The sequence below is a fragment of the Canis lupus genome, chromosome X (genome assembly GCF_048164855.1).
Source record: "Canis lupus baileyi chromosome X, mCanLup2.hap1, whole genome shotgun sequence".
Classification (NCBI taxonomy): Eukaryota; Metazoa; Chordata; class Mammalia; order Carnivora; family Canidae; genus Canis; species Canis lupus.
The window spans coordinates 117,647,100-117,655,272 of record NC_132876.1 but is presented as its reverse complement, the minus strand read 5'-3'; the positions used below and the strand labels follow the sequence as shown (position 1 = coordinate 117,655,272).

Genomic DNA, 8,173 nt, shown 5'->3' with positions numbered 1-8,173 from the left:
GGGGCTAGGGGTGGGGAGAGGGCATTCACTCTGAAAGGGCCCTGGGAAACTTTTGATGAGGGTGGTGACAACTGATTATATACAATATACATTATATACAATACCACACAAGTCATTATACTGCATACTAAACATGGGTGAGTTTATTGCATGTAAATAATTCCATTCAAAAATGTATTTGTTAGAAAGAAAGAAAACCACATAAGCAGCCTGTAGTCTCACTACTCAGACACAACCATTATTAATACGTTGGTGTATTTCACAATATTTATCATAAACATTTTTCATTTGTAAACATAATTGGGATCACTTAGCCTTTTCGTTTTCATTACGTGCTCTTCAAAATCACCATTTTCATTGGCTACCTAATATTCATTCATTAAATTTCATTGGCTACCTAATATTCAATCAAGTAATAGGAATTTACTTAATGGTTAAAATTATTTAATCACGTATCTATTGTTGCTCTTACTGGTTACCACCAGTTATTTACTTATGCAAACATTACCGAGAAGAAATTTTTCTACAAGAAGTCCTTTTTTCCTTCAAAATTTAGAAATATTTTAAAGGATATATTCCCAGAAGTATAATATTGAGCCAAACAATATAAACATTTTCAAGGCTCTTGCCAAACCTTAGATTTTTGCCAAAAGAGCCATACAAATTCATACTACCTCCAGCAATGCTTAATGCCCTTTTCACTCCTCCAGAATTGGATACTATCATTTTTAAAATCTTAAAGACTTCCTAATGACCTCCCCCCATAGCCTTTCAGCCACAATTAATTCCTCTAATTTCTTGTGTGTCAAGCTTTTCAAAGCTGCTTTTTCTTTTTGTTTCTGACTTCATTACCCCCTTTCTCTTCCTTCTTCCCTTGTCTCATCCACCTTGTTCCCCCTCTGCCCACAGACTGGTTTCTACTGTCACTAATGTCTTCCTTTTATATGGAGTAGTATGCTCATTATAAATCTGGGAAAGAAGGTTTCACCTAGGCCAAAACAGAATAAAGTATGGGAACAACAGCTCTTCCCTGGAAACTTAGCACAGAAAATAGAAGAATCAAATGCATTTCAGAGACTGGAATGTGAGAGGCCAGAGACTGCAAGACCATCTTAGGGATAGGGAGTCTGGGAAAGCAGAGAGTCAAGGAATCAGGCTTGAAGGCTGTCATTTCCTTTCTTAAATCTTTCCTTTAAAAAAGGGCAAATATCTGGGGGTAAAAGAGTCACTGGGCCCTGGTGAGAAACAGACACACAATAATCACAGGAATAATAATTTCAGAAGCTGCCCTTTCCAATTTGGATTCCAGGGTCAGTCATTTCTTTGGCTCTCCTTGAAATCTTTGATTTGTTCACCATGTCCACTTCTGTCAACCTCCACCTGCAGTCGTTTTTTACTTTCCCCACACTTGGGTTTGTACTGAAGACTGCTAAATAATTACATAAGTGCTGCTGGTTACCACTACAAAACTAGATGCAATCAGGGTCATTCTGCTTGGGATTCATCGTATAAGTTACCAGGAGAAACGCCAAGTAAATGTAGGATGAAGGGGCATGGAATGTGATATTGGTGGTGATTTCTTATATGAGAAAATGGGGGAAGGGTCCCCCTCTACTTTGAATCTAAGAGGCAGAGGGAGAGGGCAGAGATGACTCCAGATAAGATGGGACAGAATGGCAGCAGCACATTAAAGGAATAGAGAGGGATGTCTGGGTGGCTTAGTTGGTTGGGCGTCTGACTCTTGGCTTCAGCTCAGGTCATGATCTCAGGGTTGTGGGATCGATCCCCATGTTGGGTTCCATGCTCAGCACAGTCTGCTTGGGATTCTCTCCCTTCAGCTTCTCAAATAATAAAGGAACAAATAATGTCCTCCTCTTCCTGTCATTCTCCAAGATGAAGAAATATGTGCCAATAGGTGAGTCTGGGAAATTGAGTATTCAAAAATCACAGATGAAGAGTCAATGTACTCCAGGGCTACAAATCTAAAAAGAGGAAGTAAGCTGACTCTGGTCTTTTAAGGATATTGCCAAAGCTGAGTCACTAGAAGAACTGTAATTAAAATGCCCTGGTTAGAAATGATTACTAACTTCAATCAAATTCTGTAAAGAAAGGATTATGAAAGGTGTACATGTGCTAAATGTTTCAAATCATGTGAACATGTAGACTTGAATTTTCTTATTTAGATCATCTGTTGAGAGCTCAAACTAAGGTGTCTGGACTATTAGCATTATGCTGGTTTGGTTGCCTTTCCAAAAATACTGGAGGGTAGTACTCACATAAGTAAACTCTTCAGGTTGTCTGCTGTCATTTATCATAAGGAATTGTTTGTGGGATTGTCTGTTTAGGAATCTGTAAATGAAAATGAAGACTGCCTGTTTTTTATAGAGGAGATTCTCTATAAAAATTCTCTTGGTAGGAAATCTGTATTATAAATGAAAAACTAAGAAACAAAAGATTTTCCACTAGGTATGCCAATGCATGTCTAACTCTTTTTCTAAGTGCAACCTTCCCCTCATGAGAATTGGTCTAAGATGTGGCAGGGTGATGACTGACTAGATCCAAGATGGGTCCATGATTCAATGGAGTTAATCCTCCCATACGGCCTACCATGAAAAAGAGTCAAGCCAATCAGATTACTGCCCCTGGAAATTTAAATTAGCAAATGAAAAAGAAATGTGGGATTTTCCTCCCTACTCTTTAGAATGATCAAAAGTCTAAGCTAAAAGGCAATGAGGTAGAAGAAGGGTCACAAGCAGGATCCCCAGAGTTGTTTTAGTGCAGAACCTGGGTAGCCATTCTTGGCAACCTTGGCAATGAAAATAGAAACTGTGGTTGGGAGGATACACAAGTCATAACTAAGCTAAAGCTACAAGGTAAGGAAAAGATAGATGGAGTGGGGAAAATGAATGAACCAGCCACAGTGGCTGCAGGGGAGCAGTCCACCCTGAAGGCAGAAAAAAGGGGGTATATTATCTACAGATAATCTAAAAAGAATAATAAAAGTGGCTAAAAGCTGGTTGTGTTTTCATTATTACCATGCACCTGTGATGCTAAACAACATCAATGATAAAATACTACTAAGTCCCTTGCCCCTGATGTTGGTATACCACTGGTTAATGAGTAGTGAAAGGAATAGAAATCCAGAGTAAGGGTGAGACTTCATTAGGAGAGGACCATGTGGGGTGTGCTTGAGGTAAATTAGAGAGGCTCAGTTCCTTGCAATCAAAATATTAAGCTAACAGCAATTCACCAATCTCAGGACCCTCACCCCATGCGCTTAATGCTTGCTCTATTGTATTTATTGTATGTACATTACACCCTCTAAAACCTTGAATACAGTGTTTGCAAGATGAATTAGTAGTTGACATTCCAATGTATGCTGTGTGGAATATTCCAGTGAAAAGGAGACATTTTATAAAATAATACAGCCTTCATGTCAAGGTGAGATAAAATAAAGACGTGGATTTCTAACAACTAAAAGACTCAAGTCTGTTTGAGCATCTCTCTGGTTTTCTTTCTACCTCACTTATAAGCCTTCTCCAGTTTTCTGTCTCCTTTACTGGTTTCTTTCTACCCCTTAAGATAACACCTCCCCAGCTCCCTACTCAGATCACTGCCCCTTTGTCCCTGCCCACCCTCCTATGTTTACTCTATCCAAGTCCATGACTCCAACTACCACTTAATTACTAATGAGTCCAAATTTTAGCTGCAACATTGACCACTCTAAAGATCTCCCACCTATGTTTCTCTTTCAAGTACCCAAAATTCACTATGTCTAAAACCAAATTCATTTCAGGACTTGCCTCTTCCACTGTATTTCCCATCTTAATAAATTTCATTGCCATTCACCTAGTTACTGAAACTTGAAAACTTGAGTTGTCTTTACTTTCTCTCATTCATTATCCATCACTTTCAATGTCATAAAGCTCAACTGATTCTTCCCCTAAAGATACCACAGCCCCACCCCCTATTCTATTCTTCACAGTAGCTATGATACGCGGGCCTCATTATCTTTCATGTGAACTATGCTATCAACTTCCAAACTGGTTTTCCCATCATGAACAATTCTTCACTTCTGCCTCCTACTGCCACCAGGATTCTCACTTGAAAATACATCAAAATAACTTTGTCAGTTTTCCAGGTAAAGTCTAGAGGTTCCCTATTTCCTATGAGAGAAGGTCTATATTAATCAGAACTATATCTTAATTCTCCCAAAGTCTGATATCAACTTCCTTTAATTTCATCTTATATTTCTCCCTACTCCAGCCTTACCACCAATAATCCAATTGAAACTATCCTTGTCATATACCAAACTTGGTCTATGTCTTTTAAGTCCTTTTCTTTTAACATCCTCTTCCCTCTACCTTGTATGAACCATAAATACCTACATATTTCTATCAGTCAAGATGCTTGGGTCCACACCATAACTGCTCTAGCAAGAAAAGACATTATAGGATATTAGTCACGCATGTCATCTTTTGAGTGGTATGTGAAAACTTAAAGAATCTTCAGGAAAACCAGGGGGCCAGTTTGTTTGCTCTGAAGTCAAAAACAATATCCAACTGCTCAACCTTCCTCCAATTGACACAGCTTTCCCCTTTCCTGCATAGCTCACACCAAAACTTTACTTCTGTCTCCAGAAGACAAATCCCACATACTTACTATTTCTGTTGTTCACTTCTATATCAATGTCTCCTACAGGCAGCTCTGACTGCTGAAATCTAGATCATGGGCAAGTGTCTAGCTCCAAGTGTGGCTGGGGGGAGAGTTTTTTTGCCTTCTGTTTTGGGAGGCAAAGAGTTTCCCAATTATTAGAAGAGGGTTTAAATGGATCTAGGCAGCTACCATCCACCACATCCTTCCTCTTTGATGGCCAAATTAATATTCCCCTTCTAAGACTCATCACCACATTCCCTCAGGCATTGGGCTCCCAATTTCATGGCTCATACCTGTGCTATGGCATGCTTTACTGAAATTGTATGTTTGTGTTTCCCTCACTCCTAAACCCTTAAGTATCATGGGTGTGCTTGATCCTTTTTTGCATTATTCTCTTCTCCCTATGTAACATGTAGCCAATGTCTGGCATATGGTAAGAACTATGGTAAGAACTTAATTAATGTTCTTTTGGGAGAAAGAGTTAAAACTGGAGAGGTCCTAATTCAAATTTTCTTTATCTGCAAATAATTCAGTGATACACGTTTAGCTGAATTCTCTTTTACTCAATACTCCCAATCCCAGGGAATATTTAAAACTCTGATACAATAATATAGCATTGTAAGGCACAATGTTTCTAACCAATATTAAAAACTTTTAAATAGTTTGTGGTTTCCTAATATCCCCAAGGGAAATTGGAACTCTAGCATGAGCCTTTCCAAGATTTAGCAAGGCACACGCAATTTGAATTCAGAATCCCATGATATTATTAACAGAGATGTGACTTTGAAATGGAAACATAGTAGTGGCGAAGAGTCCAGAGAGGGGACCTCAACTGTAAAAGTCATTTAAAATGAGTTCTGTTTGTTTTGTTAATAACCATGGGATTTGTATCGATGTTACTTTGCCTTCACTTTGACATCATAAAGTGGTCTCCATGGACCTGCTGACAGCTTCATGAGCTGATTGTGACAACAGTCTATGTCCAAGGAGAAGGAATAGGCAAGTAGGGAGTACGTATTTTTATAAGAGAACATAAAGAGAATAGTAAATAAGCAAGTTTCCTTTCTTTCTTTGAAATATATATGCTTGAATTTTTGAAAAGAAATTGGTCATTTGGAGCCAATTCAAGGTATTTAACATCGATCTTTGATAGCCACTTAGTCAAATTAATTGTTATGAATCAGTTCTGTGCGTGAAATTCACATAGGACCCAAATCGTGGCTTTGGGCCCTGTCCTCTAAAGTGTGCAATTCCATGGCCCTATAGTCTTGTCATGTAGACAGTATCTGCAGGCAATGCAAAAGAAGTAGGGGAGGCTTAACTGGAATAAATATAAAGCATATTAGGAAATACTATATGTTGGCAAATTGAATTTAACTAAAATATCAAAAAGAAAAAAAAGAAAACACTCAGGAAAGATACATCCTAGGACCACGCTCAGTAATCAACTGAGAATAAAGGTAGAAAAACAAAGTCAATTTTAATATTTAAATCCATTCTTCTCTCCCCATTTTTAAAATTTTTTTTTTATTATGATAGTTACAGAGAGAGAGAGAGAGAGAGGCAGAGACACAGGCAGAGACACAGGCAGAGGGAGAAGCAGGCTCCATGCACTGGGAGCCCGACGTGGGATTCAATTCCGGGTCTCCAGGATCGCGCCCTGGGCCAAAGGTAGGCGCCAAACTGCTGCGCCACCCAGGGATCCCCTCTCCCCATTTTTAAAGATTTTATTTACTTATTCACGAGAGACACCGAGAGAGAGGCAGAGACACAGATAGAGAAGCAGCTCCTCGCAGGGAGCCCAATGCGGGACTCGATCTCTGGACTGGGATCACACCTTGAGCTGAAGGCAAACGCTCAACTGCTGAGCCACCCAGGCGTCCCCTTTACCCATTTTTAAAGATGAAAACATAAAATGAAAAGCTTGACACTGAACCTAAGTCATCCATTTCCTCTCTCATAACTAACCTTTTATAATTTCATAGGAAAATCAAGTGACCGTCTTTGGGTTAAATGCACATTCACCGTAGTAGCTGTACTTGTGAACACAGCACAATGTATAGAGTCATCAAATCCCTATGTTGAACGCCTGAAACTAATGTAACATTGTGTGTCAACTATACTTCGATTAAAAAAAAGAAAAGAGTGAAGCTTAACATTTCATAAATTCTTAATACAGTAAAATTTATTTCCTGGCTAAAACTTTTTTTAAAAGACCAGAAAGAATCCAGTTTGAATTCCTACAGTAGTATGTTTATTATCATAGTAGTATACAGGGCTACTTTAAACATACTGTGAGTACTACAGTACAATATAGATAATTTACTTTCCAATTATGACAGCCCAGGTTTAATTTCATGGTAGACTTGGCTAGCAAGGAAGGATGGACTAGCATTCACCTGTGGTCTCCATACAGTTCTTGGCTTAATTTCACCAATGTAGTGGGTGAGCTATGAGGGGCCATTAATTAAAGTCCAAAAGACCATGTGGGAGATGAATGTTTATTCAATGAAACTACTATTTTTCTCGGTCCGTTTCTGCAGTTTGTGAGTAAGATGCCATCAGATGAAGAAAAGAGAGCATTTTAGAAATGTTTGTACTTCCAAATATTAGGTTGAAATTCAAACACTGCTCCTAATAAATTTTGACAGTGTTTATATGTGTTTTTAATCTAATCGTTTATATATTCTTTTTTCTTCTAAAATGATTAATCTGTTAGTGCATGTGGCTTTGGCAAATAGCAGAATTGTGTTTTTACAGCTATGGTCACGCCAGTCTATACATAGTTAGGACTTTTCTTTCTTCCTACAGCACTTCAGTATTAGATTTCTCCCCCTCAGCCTTTCATCCATCACCCGTTCTCTGGTCTATTTTTCTTACTTCTCTGTTTCCCTTCCCTTCTTCTGCCTTATGTACTTATGCCATTATGTACTGTAGTAATACAGAGCTATATTTTTATTTATGAAATCTCTTAAATAAAATGGAAATGATAATATTAACTTCATTGGGTTCTTGTGAGGATATCTGTGAAATGCTTGCAACACTGCTGGGTATAGAGGGAAAGTTGTGTACATTTAAGGTAGCAAAAAATACCTTAATTTTTGGTAGATTTTGCATAGAATTTCATAATCCTTGTTCTTAATTTAAAAGCAGGTGATGGGGATGGAGGAGAGCACTTGTCATGACGAGCACCAGGTGATGTATAGAAGTGTGGAATCGCTACATTGTATGCCTGAAATTAACATAACACTATATGTCAACTGGAATTTAAATAAAAATCTTTAAAAATAAAAGCAGATGAGTGACATATCTAGCATTTCTCTTATAAAAGCAACCTGAACAATCTTCTCTTTAGTTATTCTTCAGTTTTCTCTCCTGCTCCTATGAATTCCCAGAGTTCCTAACTCTGGCCTTCACTCCAGAAAACCGCCCATATATACAACATTTTGCACACATTCCAAGGCTCTCATCAACATCTCTGATTCATCTATTGGCTACTTAGTTGTCCGTAAATCTC

General features: G+C 38.3%; 1 long non-coding RNA gene across 2 annotated transcripts; it reads left to right on the top strand.

The window, feature by feature from the left end:
- The first annotated feature begins 3,980 nt into the window (after positions 1-3,980).
- On the top strand, positions 3,981-7,940 carry LOC140627642 (uncharacterized). 2 transcript variants are annotated; one of them, XR_012026291.1, is made up of 3 exons: positions 3,981-4,141; positions 6,196-6,327; positions 7,807-7,940. It is a non-coding gene; the product is annotated as an uncharacterized lncRNA (long non-coding RNA). The 2 variants fall into 2 exon arrangements; XR_012026292.1 differs by lacking the exon at positions 3,981-4,141 and adding an exon at positions 5,652-5,785.
- Positions 7,941-8,173: the final 233 nt, after the last annotated feature.